This window comes from Electrophorus electricus, chromosome 7 (genome assembly GCF_041902795.1).
Source record: "Electrophorus electricus isolate QZ-2024a chromosome 7, ASM4190279v1, whole genome shotgun sequence".
In the NCBI taxonomy this organism is placed as follows: Eukaryota; Metazoa; Chordata; class Actinopteri; order Gymnotiformes; family Gymnotidae; genus Electrophorus; species Electrophorus electricus.
This window is the reverse complement of record NC_137503.1, coordinates 23263229-23283061: the sequence shown is the minus strand read 5'-3', so window position 1 is coordinate 23283061 and position 19833 is coordinate 23263229. Positions and strand designations below refer to the sequence as shown.

At 38.2% G+C, this 19833-nt stretch overlaps 1 protein-coding gene across 3 annotated transcripts in view; it reads right to left on the bottom strand.

Annotated features, from left to right (window-relative positions):
• The window catches only part of dlgap2b (discs, large (Drosophila) homolog-associated protein 2b), a 127548-nt gene that overhangs the window by 62230 nt on the left and 45485 nt on the right, over positions 1 to 19833 (bottom strand). The window lies entirely within an intron of this gene.

The following is a 19833-nucleotide window of genomic DNA, read 5'->3' as shown; positions in this document are numbered from 1 at the left end:
ATGTAGATGTAGGTTTCATTAGTCAATTATGAATGTGACTCATTGAGTTTGATCACAGTAAGAGAGAGACTACTCAAAACATGCCACCTGTAGGAGGATTACAGTACTTAGCTCAATCAGGCATGAAACCAGCATTAACTTGTCATACTAGCAACTCTGAAGGCCATGTTAAAGATTGTGTAAAGAAGTAATAAATGTGTTCTGAGCTTGTCACACCACAGAACAAATATGGTATTAATCAACCAGCCAAATTTTAAACATGAAAAAAAAAGTTTATTAAATTAGGTTTAAAATTATGAAAACATTAGCAATATTTTCCAATTTGAAACACTGGGGGGGGGTCCGCTTAAAGCGCTGAAACCATGGCCTATTGCAAGATACAGTGCAGGGGCTCTCATGTGTTAAATACCAGTAGGACCTTAAAAATGGATGCACGATCTAGCTTTATCGGACTCGTACAGCCAAAAGTATGCGGTTGAGCCACCAAAGCCTGAATCCGGAGCCAGAGGACACTGGCCTACCTGAGAATCAACCTCGTTCTGTAACAGGGAATGGTCATTTTTAGCTACGCAAGATAGCAATATGGATTACTGCCAAGCATAACTTCGGCAAATAAAGTTAGTGTAATGTGAGTCCGAGTGCCGAAGGGTGAGGGGCAGGACGCACAGACTCCATCGACGTGGACACACATTTATTAATACACAAAGACACCGGCACTCACATATAACATAAGCAATGAACATAAACAGGAAACGGTTAACATTAAACAAAAACAATGAACACGAATACATTTAACAAGAAGAAGAACAAGCATACAATGACGATACTAACATTAACTTCAACACCGACACTGACCAACAGTACTGCACACTATGACGAGGGTTTAAATACACACAAACAAACAAGGTGCAGGTGTGTGTCGGCATGCTTACAAGCATACAAAACCCCTCACATTACACACGGCGGGCCAAATCAAGTGACTCGTGAGAGGAGCGCGTTCTGTGACAGTTAGCCCATCAATAAATATCGTTAACATAAAACAAGACATAGTTTGTAACTTTACCAGATAGTTGTATTTGTTTCTATAGTCATATATCAAACCAGCAGACATCCTCTACACTCCACCATTAAAAATTAGTTTCTGCTCAGAGAATGAAGACAACATTAAATTAATTAACATTAGTTAGCTATCTTAGCTATGCTAAGATATGATACTAATGATGAAAATGACGCCAGGCTACGCCAACAAAAGTGTCTAAAGTTTACTGTGCACTAAATTACCTAGGTTAGCTACTTATTATAATCAGTCCATCTCTTCTTCATCTCATAATCCCTAGGAAATTTAATTTTAATAATTTTGCAATTATTACATGTATAATATATGCATAACATATTGTATAATATGTATAATATAAAAACAAATCTGTTTTCCTTTTTTCCAAATTTGCAATATGCTTGGCATGTTTCTAACTAGAACTGAATTTTTTTAGTAATTCAATAATCAAATGTTCTTTTCAAGAACTGCAGATTTTAACATAACTAATCCCAGTGAAATTTGCAATATACTTACTATGTTTACATCTATTTTTAAATAGTCAACTAAATCTCTGTTCAAGAAGTAAATACCTGAGAAAAGTGTCCTTTTTTTGTCCACATGCATCCCAATACTAGTTTTAATCTTTCACTTTTGTTAAAGAACAAAGCTACAAAGAAAATGACAATCACATGGTACATATCATATAAGGCATAAAACAGACAATTTAGACTGTGATCACATGTCACTTTTCAGTGCAACTTGGCCCGTTCATCATGCTTGGACTTGTTAATTGTTAGGCACTTATGCTCACGGATGGAGCTTGGCTGCCTGAGAGCTGTTCTGGAAGTGTTACTGATGAGGATGTGCAGTGTTTCCGTATGAAGTCAGCACTGACACAGTGCCACTATTACATTTTGAATGCCACTATTTTTAACTTTTAGATTTCAGATAATATTCTCACCAAACACAATCCACTTGCTGCCTTTTATTTATTTGTTTGGTTAGTTTCTGCCCATGCACTCTCACTTTTTCAGGTGAATGAGCATTTGGGTGATGAATATCAGCTTACATTAGCTGTTCAAACTGGCTCCTACTACAACCAAGCTGATTAGATGTATATGCTATCCACAAATCCTCATATATCTCAACTCTGTTGCTGCTGACTGTGGTCTTTGGCAAAAATCTGCCAAAGTACGTCTTTATAGAATAAAATGTATTGTAGATCATCCTTGCAAATCGGTATGTTTGAGTAAGAAATGATTTACCTTTTATAATGAAGCTAGGTTGCAATCCAAAAATACAATGAATAGCAATGATGTGAAAAAGACACTTTTTTTTAAACATTACATCGTTGATCACTCCTAGCCACCATATGGTTTGGTAAATCCTACACTACAGTGGGCAACCCACATAAACCTAAAACATATTTTTCCATCTTCTTAATCACATCTATAGTGTTATTTCATGTAAGCTGCACTGCAGTTTGGCATCCTGTAATGATTTTCCTTCCAAGAACTATGTACTACTAAATGAACAGGAAGGCGAGCAGGATATCCACAAAAAGCCTAATGAGAGGGGGCACCCTGATCTCGGCTGATTCAACTATTGGGAATGCAGGTGGCAAATCAGTGGTAAAGTGCTACGTCCCCAATGTTACGGCCTGTGAAGTAAGCAAAGAGATTCTTAACATTCTCTCCCATGACCAGACATTCAGTCAGATTATTTTTCATGTGGGCAAGATGGGCATTCAGAGAACCAATTAGAAATCCTGAAAAGGAGGCTTTTTTTTTTACTTTTTACACTTGAAAAGTTGACAGTTATGATATTTATTAGGGGCCCTCTTCCAGCCAGAGGCACTAACATGTTCATCTGCTCAGCCTCAAGATGTGGCTCAGTCGAACCTGCAGCTCAAAAGGACTAAATTAAATTGACGATTTCAATGTGTTCTGGGGTTGTAGAGAATTTTTTAGACTAAATGGTGTCAGCCTTTACAGGGCTGAAGTGAAAATGCTGAAGGACAGTCTTCTTTTTCCACTTTGTCACCCATTGGCACTTTGCATTGATGACAGGCCTTCAAATATCACACCTGAAGAGAAACGTATTAGCACAGAGAAGTCATATGACATGACTCAGGATGGAGTATCTGACTCTGGATGGGAGTCATCATGACCTGTACTAACCACCAGGGTCGCTGCCACCACCCACAGAATCTCCGTCAGGGTCGCTGCCACCACCTGCAGAATCTCCGTCAGGGTCGCTGCAACCATCCCCAGAATCCATACGATCAACCTGCTCAACAACCACCCTCTCTCTCAAAATCCTCCCTCCCACAATTGATCTTTACTGAGAAGGTGAAGGAACTAGTGTGTGTGGGGACTAAGCTGTCTTTGTCTATCAAAGTTAGCCCGCAGGTTTTACTGAAAAAATATGCAGGACACCCCACCCCACATATCCTCTTCCTCCTGCCTGGACTAAAGCATCTCATCTGCCACTCTAGCAGCAGCTGCAGCTCTGTCCTTCATCCCCTCAGGCAACACAGAGCACAGTATGTTGAGTTAGCACTACTGATTTAGAGCTGCAGAGTACAGAAAACTTATAGACCCTGATAGATGGGCTCTAATAGAGATTATATGTTGCAGTGCAAAGAGATTTCAATAGTATTTCTTTTTCTTTTGAATACCTCTCTTTTAGAATATAAGGTGTCTCTAGAATCTATTTTAATACAGACCTCCTAAATACCATGCAAAATTGATTGACAGCTTCACTGAAATGCTGTCAGGTATATCCATTCTGATCATTTCATCATAACTATGGTGGTTTCGTTTGTTTTGATACTTTTGGTCTTTTGCAGCATGCTAGAGAATCTAGACACTCTGGACTTGGTTATTACTAAGGGGCACAACGTTTCTAATATTTAAGGATCTGGCACTTTGTGATCATTGTTGTGTTTTCTTTGACATATCGATCTCTCTAGACTCCCAAATCACCTCTGTTTTGGTTCAAAAGAGGTACATAAATGAGAGTACAACAGTTTATGAAGAATAGAGCTATATCACAATCCAAAATTGCACACTTCATTGTACTCCTGGATAATTTCTACTTGAAACTATTCAATATCTTGGATGCTGGTGCAACATCAAAGACTAAGAAGACTCTGCTCAAACAGAAAGCTCCATGGAGAAGCATCATGTCAGTAAAAGCTGTAGTGGAGGGGGAAAAAAGAAAGTCTACTATGACACTTTTTACTTTCTAAAACTTGAAAGTAGCCGTCCTACTTTTAACCTTGAGTTAAATATGTCTCTTCTCATCTCTAAGATCAATAACAAGAGCATCAGTACATCAACAATACCTGCACTCAATCATATTAGAAAAGCTAACACCCCTGTCCCCCAAAGCAGATAAACCCAGAACCCTTCTCCACTAAGAAATGTAATGATTTTGTTTTTTTAATGATAAAATCAGTAACATTACACTTACCATCAAGACCAGTTAAATAATGAGGCAATACTATCTCCATCGTCAGCCTAAAACAGCCAGGTTATCACAATTTAATAGAAATGACCTTGACACACTTGGAAAAACATTTCAGCATTTGTGACTGTCTTTCTGTCTGCAAGTAGTCAATGGCTCACTCCTATCAGGTATATTCCCCAAACATCAATGGTACGACCCTTCATCACAGACATCTCCCTGTGTGTGTGTGTGTGTGTGTGTGTGTGTGTCTGTGTGTGTTTATGTGTTTGTCTGTATGGCCACGCCCTCACCGTGTTTCACACCTGCTCCTCATTGTATATCGTTATTGTGCGTGTATATAAGTCGCTAATTTAAGTGTGAATGTTGTCGGCGTTTGACCTTACGTGTGCCTGAGTGCTGCATTCATTGTTTTTTGTGAATAAACGTATTGTTCTGTTTCCCACGACTCGTCCCTGCATCCTGCTTAGCCTCCTCGCGTCACAGAAACACCGACCGCCGAAGGATGCCGGGAAAGAGGAGCAAAAGGAAGAAGAAGGGGAAGAAAGTGCGTAACCGTTCCACCCCAGCCCTTGCGGGGAAACCCCCCATACTCTCCCTGACACGCTTGCGCCAAAGCCTGAACAGTCGCTGCCACCCAAGCCGTCGACGGAAGATCCTACCCAGCCTGGGCAGACTCCGACCCAGCTGATGACAGGAGGACTGGCTGGGGCTCTTCCCCAGACTCTTTAGTAAACCTTTATGTAGTCCTGTTCATATACCTGTCCCAGTCACTGTACCTATCCCTGTCTCAATTACTGTGCCAGTCACTTTGGCCCCCTTTGTGTCTGTGCCTATACCCGTCAGTGTGTTCATCCCTGTGTCTTTTGTTGTCTTGCTCCCTGTCTGTCTCCCCTCTGCCCTGCCCGTGCTGGCCCGTGTTGGGTCACTCGGTCTTCCGGCCTTGCTGTTTGCCATAGGTTTCGGGGACGTAGCCCGATAGGCTGGCACGCCAGGAGTCGAGACGTTGGAGAGGGGCTTCTGTCACGTTACAGCCCCTCCTCCCATACGTCTCCCCGTGTGCGTGTGTGCGTGTGTGTGTGTGTGTGTGTGTGTGTGTGTGTGTGTGTGTGTGTTCGTCCGTATGGCCACACCCTCCCCATGTTTCACACCTGCTCCTCGTGTATCATTATTGTGCATGTATTTAAGTCTCTTGTTGAAGTGTGAATGTTGTCAGCATTTGACCTTACGTGTGCCTGAGTGCTGCGTTCGTTGTTTTTCGTGAATAGACAAATCGTTCTGTTTCCCACGACTCGTCCCCGCATTCTGCTTAGCCTCCTCGCGTCACACTAAATCAATAAAAACAGCTGCCATTAAGAAAACTCTGGATGATTCTGTACTTAATTACAGACCTGATTCAAATATTCCTCTTATAATTAAGAAAATGTATAAAAAGTATATAACCAATAACCAGTTTTTTATGTAAATGGCCATATTGACAATTGAATTTCTGACCCAGTCACAGAACTGAGATTGCCATCTGGAAAAATGTCACTCCTGATGTTATTAAATGTTCATGGTGTACTTAACACTGTAGATAAAAGAGTACTTCTAGACATGTTGGAAAGATGAGTAGGGCTGTATGGAACTGTCCTTAAATGTTTTAAATCTTATTTAGATATAGCTACTTTGTCAGGATTGGCAGGTATGAATCTAATAGGATAGCTGCAACATATGTAAACCCTCTAGGTCCATTTATATTCACTACTTCACTACTTGGCTTTCACTGGATAATACAACCCAGTATACACAATGTCTGTTTGGAGCACTTAAATAAAAGGATGACAAAATTTCCTTATGTAGCGGTTTACCACGTTAATAAATTGTCAGTCATAGGTAATCAGATTATTTGGGGCACCACCCTGATTAGTTTCAAGTTTCAAGTTTGGTTTATTTGTCACATACATAGTCATACACAGTATAACTCGCAGTGAAATGGTTGAGAGTGCTCTGTCCAAACTGAGGAAAAAGAAAACGGGTGCATAGAGAAATATATATTCTATATATGTACAAAAATATATTAACAATGTATGTACAATATATGTATATTATGTTTATATACACAATGTACAATGTATATGGTTATGTATATATGTATGTACACAATGTACAGAATGTACAGTTCCATCTTGTAAATTACATATTTACAGTTTTTATGTTACATGGTGGTAATTGAACATATTTACAGTTATGTTACATGGTGGTGGTGGTCCCCACAGTTTATCAGTTTCCCTGATTCAGGGCCCGAATGGCCTGTGGGAAAATTAACAGGGAAAATTCATTCATTAATTCATTAATTTTAGCTAATTAATTAACAATAATTCCTTCTCAACTCATGAATGTCACCAGTTTGATAATGTGATTACTTCTTGTCTACCAAAAATTAGCATATCACTTGTCACTCATAAGCATTATAACGAGAGTATTTTTATTGAATAAACAGAAATAGGAGAACATGCATAAAAATAATTCATCATTCATTAAGATTCTACTAATAACCACTGATTAAGATTCTACTAATGATCAACCTATCAGTCTACTTATCAGGCCAAACAATGACAATCAAAGGAAACATTAACCAAACGAGCTTGATGGTGAGAGACCATGACTAACAGTATAACAGAAAAACTTAGGAGAGAAGGAGAAACTTGTGAAACATAGGGAGAACAAATTATAGAACTGAGAAGGCTGCATCACAGATGGGATGAAAGGGTTACTGATGTAATTTTGATATACAAAGAGTAGCGTTACTTTTGATACCAACTAGTAATGTAAAAGGGGAAATGCTTGTCCTTACAACTCATTGGGCTCAACCATGTCAAACAGTCTGGGGGCACGGGGGGGGGGGGGTCCGTATTCCATCGCATTACTTCCTTGACTCGGCAGGCTGATGACGATGAGACAACTAGGCTATTTGATCTGCGTAACTGGATTTTCCGAGCTTGCTCGGTTAGAGAGTCCTAGACCTTTTTGGGTAGGCCCTTCAGAAGCAGGCGTTTTGGGTATCAGTGGCCATGTGTCCCATCCTTGCTTCTGCTGACTCTGGAATGGTTTATTACCAGCCATACAATGAAACTTCAGTCACAATCAACACAGCAAGGCAAGTTTGCATGATATAAGCTGGGATGAGCAAATTCCAATAAACATGAACTAAAATCTAACAAATTAAGCAGAACCAACAAAACAAGAATAGGGTAAAGACAAACAGGGTAACATATAATTTGTGTCTGTTCTAACCACTTGGCGAGAGGCTACTGACTTAGTTAAATAAAAAAAGAAGTGAGCTGTGGGGGTGGAGCTTTCCCTGCGTGTCCTCTGCTCCTTCAAACTTCACACGCAGACTGAGTAGGGGGTTGAACTATTCAGGTTGGGGAAAGGACCTACCTTGGTTCATGCATATTCAATAGCCTTTGTTTTCACAATGGGGGAAAATAATTCCTGTAGGACATTCTGGGTCCACCACAAATCAATTAAACTGAAGAAAATCATACATTTACAACCAGTTTCTACCTCATGGTCTCAGAATGAAGTTGGTAAACAACATATCAAACCCAAGGATGGGTGAAGCAATTGGATAGTCAATTTAATTCCTTTTTTTCCCCCCTGAAGTTACAAACTACTAACTTTAAGATATTTTGTCTAATTAGTTCATATAAGATTTCTAGAAAACAGAATTAGGAGTGGTTAACAATTTGTTTACAATAAACCTAAGGTAAGAAACATACAAGTGAATTTATCAAGATGAATAATGCAAATTAATAAGGAACAAGTAATCAAAAAAAATAATGAAACAATGGACACATCAAATAACAGAAACAAACATCATTTGAAGATTATATTAAGATATCCATACATTACTGGCTTATTACCATTTGACATCACAGTAGGTTAGAATAGCAAGTTATTAATCTGTGAAGCTGTGAGACAAGTGTCATGATTGACTCTCCCTAGTGTCCTCTCTCGTGTCTATTGTTTTGCTTCGGTTCTGTTCCTTAGTTTCATCTTCTCCGTTCCTGTTCCGGTCCTTGTTTTGGTTTCTGCTATTTCATTAGTTTTCACATCTTCCTTGTTAGCCCTCATCAGTCTATGTATATATTCTTTTTGTTTTCTGAGTTTGCTGGTCAATATGCTTCCTAGCCTGAGTTTGTAATCCATACCTTGTGTTTTTGTTGCCTGTTGTTATTGTTATCCAAGGGTCTTTTGTTATCGCTAGTCTTAGTTGTTAGTTCTTATCGTTGCTTGTGTTATTGTTATAGCCTGCTTCCCATTTTGTCATTGTGTGTTTTGTTTTTTATGTATTCCCTGACTCTCCACATTGGATCATTAACCCTAGACTGTACTAACGGCTCTGATTATGGATTTGCACTTAATAAATTTCGATATTTTCTGCGTATGCATCTGCCTTCTGACCGCTCATCATTACAACAAGGAACATGTATATGTGTGAACATGATGTTGATACAATGTTGATGTTGATACAATGTTGATACAATGTTGATACAATGGGATGAGAAAAGATGGTTGTTCTGGCAAGTTTTAAAGTCTGATGGAAATTATGGTCACAGTTCCATGAAGTATAATCAGGCTGGTAAGGAATTCCTGCATTCCAGTCTATGGGTTTAAGACAACTGAAGAGTGGGGGAAGGGTCAGAAAGCCAGGCCAGCATGATAAGCCATAAGCTAGGCCATTTTTGATGATTGTGTCTGATTTCGCTGCACTAGTGTTACACTGCTTAATTAAACTCTACTAACATTACTCTGTATTTCACACATTTTTAATGAATGTAATTTTGGAAATGCCAGTTCACGAGCTATTTTAGTAACAACCATTTTAAGTCAGTTGCAACAAAAACAGTATCCAAGCTCTGCTTCACTGCCAAAGGAAAATAAAACACTTAAAAGAAAAGGATGAAAGGACTGTGAGCTTAGTGTTACATAAGTACAAAAGAATGTCTTGTCTTGTGGCCAGGACCAGTTTGCTTAGATATCATATATACTGTAATGTAATATTAAAACGGCAACACTTAAGTTGTGATATTTGGCAACAGAGAGGAGCAGTATTAAATTTAAAATTAATGCACATCTTGAATCTAGCGTTCTAAAAACTACAGTCCTAGTCAGGAATTCTTGTGTTCCAACTCTCTGTGTTCTATGAGCTTGCCTTTACTACCTACATCAAATGAATCAGTAAAATAGCTTTCTATCTTCTTAAGAATATAGCTAGAATAAAAAAGCTTAAGGTCCCAATGGGATGCAGAGAATGTCATTCATGCTTTTATCTCCAGCAAGGTTGACCACTCTCTAACCGGAATGCCTACAAAGACCATTCAACAGTTATAACTTATTCAGAATGCTGCTGTGTGAGTTTTAACCAGGACAAAGAATAGAGCACATTAATCCAGTTCTAAAACCTCTACTTTGGCTTACAGTTATACAGTTACACATAACCAGAACTAACTCCAAGTCAAACTTAGACATGCCCCAAATGTAGCAGTTTTTAAATCCAGATTAAAAACATTTCTATTCTCTCATATTTTAAAATTGAGATCTTTAGTCTTTTAATGTATTTTTAACTTTGCATTTTATTATTCAATTTTTTGTTATTTAAATAAATTGTGTTTATTATATTTTCTATTTAAATTGTTTGTTTGATGCAATTCTTTGTTTCATATTTGGCAAAAATCTTTCTGAGGTGTTGGATCTTGGGATGTAATAAGCTTTCTTATGCCAGTGTAAAGCTCTTTGAATTGCCATGGGCAAGAATAAATCTGTTTTGCCTACTACCATTTTCAGAATTTAAATTACTGTATTATTGGGTTTATTACAATTAATTCATATTTAGTGCAGTTTAGTATGCTTTCATTTCACTGTTAGTAAGAGCAATGTTTTGGACTTAGCATGTTATTATTATTCCGTTAGCATGCCTCTCCTCAGCAATCGAGCATTCACGGACTCAGCTAAATTGACTGACAGGCTTATTTGCTACTGTTGAAATGACAAACTGTGTCTGGTCTAACGTTGCGCTTCTTAATTAAACCAGTAACATTACAAACTCTGTATTTCACATTTTTAATTAATGTAATTTAGAAAATGCCAGCTCACATCAGCATCATGCATTTTTGCACCATGTTGCATCACGTGCTGAAAAAACCCTAACCTTTGCATTGCTCTTGCACCTCAGTTATTTGTAAATATACTTTTTGCGGTGTTTGAGGTGTTCCCTTTTAGCCTTCTGTGCTACTATGTCCCACATGTGCATAAAAACGCAGGTGAACAAGTCACATGGTGTGCCAAAGGGTTTGTGTCAAATAGCATTGTGCTCAGATGCTGCTTTGCGGGACAAACTAGACAGTTGTTACTAAATCAAGTCCATTTTAGGAAAGTCAGTTGGCACAAAAACAGGACAGCACTCAAACTCTGCTTCAGTGCCAACAGAAAATAAAACACTTAAAAGGATGAAATGGACAGTGAGCTTAGTTTTACAGAAAAACAAAATAACGTCTTCCCTTGAGGTCAGGACCAGGTTGTTTAGATATAATATTGCGTGGGAAGAATAAATTTGCACTTTATATCTGATCACAGGGTTCACACATAAGTGTCAAGTGTGGACACAGCACTGAAGCCTGAGATTTGATCTGGCGGTTCTGATATTCATCTACTAAATGTCACAGGGTGGTGCTTCTAGAAAGGCTGTTATTGCTGACACTCGTAAATTGTTCCTAAACACACATGTTCAAGGCAAATCAGAACTCTCCATGCAACCCTTCAAACAAGCAGGGGTCTCTGCAGTGAAGATAGATTAATGGTAATATTAGTATCTGCATTTAGCAGACCAGAGCAATGTACAAAATAGTCCAGTCCAGAGCAATTAACAATACTGTTTTGCATTGGTGTAGCACACACGTCTGGGGCCCCACCACGAGAGGAAAGGTGGAAGGTATTATTTTATTTTTATTATTATTTTTTAATTTACAATCACCTCCTGCACCCCACATCCCCCACCCTGCGTGCCCTGTCTGCCCTGTCTGCCCCTCCCCAACTCCACTTGTGTTTTGTTGTCAGCAAGGACGAAATTCATATGCAAGTACAGTACTATGGGTTATTAAGCTAGAACTATGTCAGTGAGAATACACACAGAGAACTACATACATGTATTTCTTACTTATATATGAAGCAAGTGTATGACTAGCGATTACTCCTGTGCCGTGGAAGTGGTATGCATCATTAAGTGCTTCCTGAAGAGGTGGGCCTTCAGGCTACATTTGAAATCAGCAAAGACAAATAGTGGAAGTTCTTAACACCATATAATAGTGATATAAATGAAAAAGGACTCAATTTCATCAAATAATCTACTGGAGGTGAATCGGTAAACTTTTTCAAGAGCACATATGAGATATGGAAATATGAGATATCTCACATGAGATATGGAAAATTTTAATTTTCCATCATATTTTCAGACTATGTCCATATTTCTTTATGCAGTGCTTTAGGTCAAATGGTACCTCATTAGGAAGAGAGCTGCAATTGTTCTGAACATTTTGATATTAAACATATGGGTATCATGCCTTAAGTAAGTACCTTTAAAGTGAATTTAAGAAAATATGCAGAACTATGCTCTGAGCCTTCAGAGGGTTAAACATTCTTGAAGGATAATTTCTTGCAGAATTCATAATTTATGATTCCTCAACAGTTTGAAGACCATTTACCTACATCACCCAGGCACTTTGCAAATAGACACACTGAGTTTGTGAGTTTGAGATAAGGAAGCAGTGTACAGCCATAGTAATTTAGAATAGATGCTAAGGTAAAAATCAAGGATTATACCCATAAAACTCACAAATGACTTCCACATTCCTGATTTGTTGTGGTTTAATCTCCAAAGTACTTGCTTCTCACATTTTACTGTACATTCAATCACTTGTCTCACAACCCATATACTTTAAATGATCCACTTATAAAGCTGAAAGAGACTGATGGGTAATGCTGCATAAATTCTTCATAAATTCTGATTATGAAGTTGCTACCAAGGCTTTCAGACTGTAGACCAATGCAACACTAATTACATTGTATTGGGCTGTGGTTGTTATCTGAAGCAAATGTGACATTTATGCTTAGCTCTCTCAGGATGGAAATCAGACCTGTGGCTTTTCAGGCTATAAGCCTAACATTTTGGTGTAAGCCTAATTAAACCTGCAGTGGTGCTGCACACAGTGAATGACATTCGTATGTTCAGCATGTGCAAACATCTAACGGTTTTGCAATAGATACATCTCAAGTTTTGAGCAGGAGTTATGTCAGTGGTAAAACAAATAAGTTTCAGTGTCAGAGAGTAAGAGGAACAAATACGTCTAACATCAAATGTCACTCAATGCTGTCGTGGATTTAAAGAAAACTGATGCACACAGTCCTGGCTTTCATGTTAAGTAGACCACATTATATATGCCTCTTTAAATAATCTGGAAAAAGTACCACATGAGGCCTACCTGACACTTTCCTTATAAGAAAGATGCTAAAACCCCAGACACAATTATTTGGAAGATGATCAAAATTCATAGATCAATCATTCATAGGTCAGTCATTTCACCAACAAAACATGAACTGGCTTTGCTTATGCAATTGTGTATATGTTTGATAGGCTCTAAACCCATTAAGGTTTATTATTAAATCAGGCAGATTATTCTAGCCTGCCCTACAGGAAAAAAAAAAAAAAAAACACACCACTGGTGTTAAGTGAATGACAAAAGTCAGTACATGATAACAAGTACAGTTACATCTTGCAAAGACAAAATGCCCCTCTCTAATTCATATCTTTATAAACACCTATGAGAAGGCATTTATCCATTATACTAAGAAAGGTAAAAACATATATGCTACAGAAGTAATGAGAGTACTGTTTAAAAACAAGACCATAGCACTAGTAACATGACAGCTACTGGGTAGTAAATCCTGTTCCAGTGTCCATGACCATGCAAGAGACAGAGATGAGGACAACAGATACATCAGGTGTATGATGTAGCTCAGGCAGGGCCACTACTATGCAGTAGTTAAAGCATTTATCCTCATTACAACTACAGTTTGAGGCGTGGGGCGTGGAGGGTGCAATAAGACTGATTCTGACTGACAGAGGAGGCTGCTTATTCAGTCTACCACATCATAGTGTGACATACTGAAGAAACACTATACAATCCATTTATAGTTGGAGGAATAAGCATTTACAAAAAAAACAAACAAGTTTACAAATGCATAAGTTCACTTTCAGGAGAAAGCATTTGTGAATTTAGAGCCCATCCTGAAGGACTGTACAGTTCTAGTAAACTAACTTATAAAAATAAATTCTCTCTCTCTCTCTCTCTCGCGCTCTCTCTCTCTCCGTCTCTCCCTCTCTCCCTCTCCCTCTCTCTCTACATACATATATACATACACAACTCACTGCCCCCACCTTTAGGCCATCATTTTCCTTCAAGTTCAAGTCCTCTACCAGAGGCCTGGGAGTTTAAGAGTCCTATGTAGTATCTTAGCTATTCCCAGGACTGCACTCTTTTCTTGTATATAAAGATAGCACTGGAGTAATAAGAAATGTCTAACATTTCAGAGACATCTGCATATATTACCTCTGTTTTATCTGCAATATAGACTATATTTTAATACAGTCATTATAATACAGTCCTCAATGGGCAAATGTGTAGCTTGTAAACTAGAAAGCCAATATTCTGCCAGTCATTATATTTTATGTCAGTAAACCACTGTATGTGAACTAACCTTTTTAAGCACTTTTCAACTCTTGTTCTGCCTCTTTCATTACTTTTCTTTGCTGAAAAATGTTTCAAGGCTATCTAACAGTTTTTGTGGCTATTTCTTTTAAAGAATACGCTATGAAAAAGAACTTCACAAGTCAGTTTCACAACACTCTGCTATATCTGTGAGAACATTTGGCATGAACACACAAATTCACACAGTTACTACAGCAAATCAATCCTATTATGACCCCATCCTATTATAATCAACAAGCCACAGACAGTGAAAACGCAGTACACCACCATGGTGATATACAGTATAAGGCACTAATAAGACACTGTCCCTGTGTATTGCTTATTCTACTCCTTTAACACTTTGAAAGTGATGATAAACACAGCAATTAATTTGCATAGAGCACCATATGGTCTTCAATACAATGTGCAGTTAAGTAAATAGTAGTTTTCAATAGTTTATACAATTGTATAACATGACATACCCACATCATAGCTTTATTTCAATTTATGCAACATAGATGGGGCCACAGTAGGTCACACCATTATTGGAGTGCAACATAAACCAAATTAAATCAGGCAGAGGAACAGAGAGTCACTTATAAGCATCACTTGTTCACTTGATCTTAATCTGGCAGAAGGGAACCCATTTTCATTATAATTTACATGGCAAATACAGATTCAGTAAACACGTGTTGTATACCCGAGTACCCGGGTGTATTATGTACCTACTGCCCCTATATACAAATATGAGGACTTTTAGAACTGGGAGCTGTTAGTTGTCCCTGGAACAAAGTTCAAAACCAAGGGGTCTGGTTTTTGTGGTGTATGCACCTAAACTTTGGAATTACTTTCCTATGGCTCAAAGACTGACTGTTTGTTAAGAGTCTTATGAAACAGATTTTTTCACATTTTAGAAAGACTTGGAATCTTTCTTTTAGTGATTACTGATTTTTGATGATAGTGAATTCCATTATTTAGTAGCGTATTTTTGTGACACTAACAGTCTATGGTCTCGGACTATATTTGTCACGGTATGGCCCCTCCTCCCAAGTGTCTCCCCGTGTTTGTCGGTATGTGTGTGTGTGTGTATGTGTGTGTGTGTGTGTGTGTGTTCGTCCGTGTGACCACGCCCCCATGTGTCACACCTGTATATACATACATTTACGTATGTATATAAACCCTTATGGTTCTGTTGTCTGTTGTCAGTGTTTGATGTTACGTTAGCTTAATTGCTACATAGTATTTGTTTCTGTGTGAATAAACGCATGTGTTTGTTTAATGTGCCTCGTCCCTGCATCCTGCTTAGTCTTCAAACATTACAATATCCTATGAGCAAAAATCTGTATGTTTTGCATTTGTAATGCAGTCTAGAAAAGTACTATACAAATAAAGATTTATTTACTTGCATTTGTAAAGTTAGTGGAGTCCTGCTTAATAAACAACACTTTGCACATTTAGTCCCTGACCATTTCATAGCGGCACATTTGTTTACAATGTTGGCAGTGTTGAGGATGGGTAACATTTTAGCAAGGTGCTGAGAAATTAGGCATTCCTGGCCATCAAAGCACCCTTGCTATCAAGGAGTCTTTTTCCAAGTTGCTGTAGAATCAATGAAAATGTAGCGCTTTTGCATCAGTAATTTAGATCAGTATCTGTTCAGTTTGGCAGGCTTTCCAAACCTCATGGGGATCAGAGAGTGCTCTCATACACTTGGATAGCTGTTCCATCAGTGAGTGGGTGGCTGTCATAGCGCAAATATTGCAAGTCAATTTGCAGCATCAAAATACAGGTAAGGACTGGTTTTAAGGACTGTTTTTTTGTTTTTTTGTTTTTTTGCACTGCTTCAATTAATAATACATTTGAAGTCATTAGAATGACAAGCAAGAAAATCTGTCAATTTCTATGGTGTAAGTGATTTTTAAACATAAAGTATTAAACACGAATTGTTAGCTATTCAGTTGTCTATATGTACTGCCAATTGCCTCATGCTCAACATCGAAGCCAAATGGCTTGGATCAGAGTATGAGTCAGTGTAAGATATTTCAAGATATCCTCACCGGCACAAAGGCGTGTAGAGGGCAAGCTTATCAGAATGGTTAGGTGCATTGTGGGAAGCCCCTCTTTCAATGCCAGTAACAGCAGCCTGCTTTTTTGATTGCAAAAGTATAATGCAGTTGGTTTCTTCCCATTCTGTGTACTAAAGTAGCTCTAAGAAAATACGCACTTACCATTCAAAAGTGTGTATTCCTATTTCATCTTTACCTGTTGCCACATGTGCTTCATTCAACTCATTTTGTCTAAAGCATATTTTTTGTCCTAATTGCATGTAATTTCCCCAGCTTCACAACTATTAGTTTGTAATAAATTGACCATCCCATACAATTTCTTAATTTAAAAAAATCTATATTTCACTATTCCTTCCATTTTGTTTGTGGCATATTTTGTTTCTGCTATAGAGGCAATTGATTTGTCATTGATGTTTGAGTGATGTTTGTGTATTCTGTACTAAAACATTGTACCAGCACTTCATTCATGAAATGGACTGAGCCCAGAATATACCTAAGTTATGTGAGGCTATATCAGTCCAGTTTGTGTTAGTTCACTTACTGTAAGTTATTACTTGAAAAACCTTAACATCAACAACAAAACAACCATTATCATCAACATTCTTACCAACTGTCACACTTCAGTTGGCACCCAGACAGGATACCAATTACACTTACACCACTCGCACTCCACAACCATTACCCTGGTCCCAATCACTTTTCTGATTACTGATTACTAATCACTCTCACCTATTCCTTGTTTTACCTCAGTTATTTAAACCCCCAGGTACCATCCCCCAGTGCTTTGCATTAGCCTCTGTCAAGACTAAGGCCTCGCTGATTGTACAGTGTACGAGAACTTCTAAGCCACTGTGTTATATAAACACCTTCTTGTTAATAAACATGTCTGTCAACTTGCACCTTGCTCATCTGTTGCTATGATGTCACAGCATCATAAATTTACCCCGCTAACAATACCAACACCAGCTCCAATTCTAATAATGTCTACTGAAGGCAGCACATAATGATTGTGTACCTATGTCCCACATTTATAAATTCAAAATAATTGTTAATTAAACCAGTACAATTGCTAAATAAATACTCACTGCATACCACAGGTCATAAATAGTAATTGTGAATGGATAACTGTGGGTACTCCATGAAACATTGATGCACGGCATACACAAAGAATTCAGAAATACAATGCACTACACTGAGGAGTTCTTGTACAAACCTACAAATGGCATATACTACAGCAGTAATTAGGATTATTTCTTTGTACAGCACAAACTTAATACGGTATGTTACTCTGAGATAACACCGTCATGAAAAGTGTTATTGAGAGGTCTCGTCTGTCTCCTCATTTCACCCCTAAACGGTCTCATGCAGAGAAGTCTTTTCCAGTCCAGCTCCCCTACACAGTTACAGAAATACAGAAATGTTATGAAAACAGTCAGCTAACAAAAACATTCAGCCAGTTTTATTTTTATGAAGTTTCTTTTAAAATGACTATGTTCATCATCAAGGAAGCAATAGTATTGCAGTTGCAATGAAAATTATCTTCCTTACTGTGTCTTCATAGAGTTCCTTTACACTTTAAAACATGCCACATACTTGCCTCCAGGTCAAGTGAATTTGGCTAATATTAGTCATGACATATGTGTAAAGAAGGCTATATTCATCTCTGAACCTCTGTGAGGCTGAATGAGATAGAGAGGTTGAATGAGATGGTGAGGCTGAGTGAGATAGAGAGGTTAAATGAGACGGTGAGGCTGAGTGAGATAGAGAGGTTGAATGAGACGGTGAAGCTGAGTGAGACAGAGAGGTTGAATGAGACGGTGAAGCTGAGTGAGACAGAGAGGTTGAATGAGACGGTGAGGCTGAGTGAGACAGAGAGGTTGAATGAGACGGTGAGGCTGAGTGAGACAGAGAGGTTGAATGAGACAGTGGTCCTGATGCTGCCACTTCAAATCTGACTTATATAAAACTCAGATAAAAAATGTTTATTTGGTGTTCACTATTAATTCTTTTTGATAATAGCCATGTAATAAGAATATAGTGGGTATATAGTGTAATATAATTTAAATGTCAAATGATTCAAAACTGTATCCTAATAACTGAATTATTTCAAAGCTGACAAATAGAGTATTTTCTCTTATGCACAATCAAAAGTAACTCATTTAGAAAGACTATATTGAATATACAGGCCCCATGTAGAAACTCAATGCCACAAAAGTGAATATACATGTGATCACTGATACACAAGTTAGAAAACCTGTGATCACTGAAACAAAATTGAGCACACCTGTGTTTTCCAATTAACCTAATAACCTAATGCACAAACAAACATGGTTAATAAATGACCTTTGAACAGCAGAACTTTCTCAGTTTTGGACCTTTGGGCTGTGTCTATATGCATGTCTGCATCATGGCATCATGGAAAATAATTTCCAGAGGTGGTGAAAAATCTGATTGTGGAACTTGACAAAGATAGGAAAAGATACAGGAAGATCAGTTAAAAATCAGCTGAAACTCAGTTGCAGCAGTAATCAGGAGGTATAGAACAAACCATAGTAACACAAACCAAAACTGTAGAGGCTGTCTTTGTAAAATGACGCCACAGACTTGCGCTACTTGCACAGTCTAGCCCTGAAAAACAGAGGGACAAGTGTTTGGCACAGGGGCTATCAATGAAAATTAGAGTTTCTATGACATCTGACAGTGCGAAGGACATTGCATAAAGTCAGTCTCTATGGATGGCATCCAAGAAAAAAACCTTGCCTGCTCATTGGCACAAAACTGCAAAATTAACTTTGCATGAAACATGAATGTGATGAGATGCCTGATGAATATTGAGAGCACATTCTTTGGTCAGATGAGACCAAGATAAATTAGTTTGACTCAGATCAGCATGTTTGGCGAAACATGGCCAGGACTACCACAGTGACCGCACACTCCCAGCACTGAATTATGGCGGGGGGAATGTGATGATATGGGGCTATATGAGTGTAAGGTGTTGGGGAGATGACATTTATAGATGGTACCATGAATGCCAGTGGATATGCCAAAATACCTGACTTGAATCTACTAGAACCCCTGTGGGGTATTTTAAAATGACAGGAGCAATACTGCCCCTTCACCAAAGAGCAGCTGGGTCTCTGAAGAATGGAGGAACATCTCTGGCAGAACATCCCAGAAAGGATTGTGCAACGCTGGTATCCTCCATGCTGAGGAGGATTGAGTCTGTCATCAAAAAGAAATATGGACATACAACATATTTAAAATATATATTTGAATCTCGGTAAAGAAACGTGTATTGATTTTTGCTGCACTGAATTCTTGTATTTTTAATATAGTAAATCTAAACTGATTTTACATAGAACAAATACTTTGCTGTTCAACTTAGAAGCAATGCAATTACTGTATAGTGATCCAATTTGCTTCATTTGACATTTAAGTGATATTGCACAGTGGTGTACTCACTTCTGTTGTA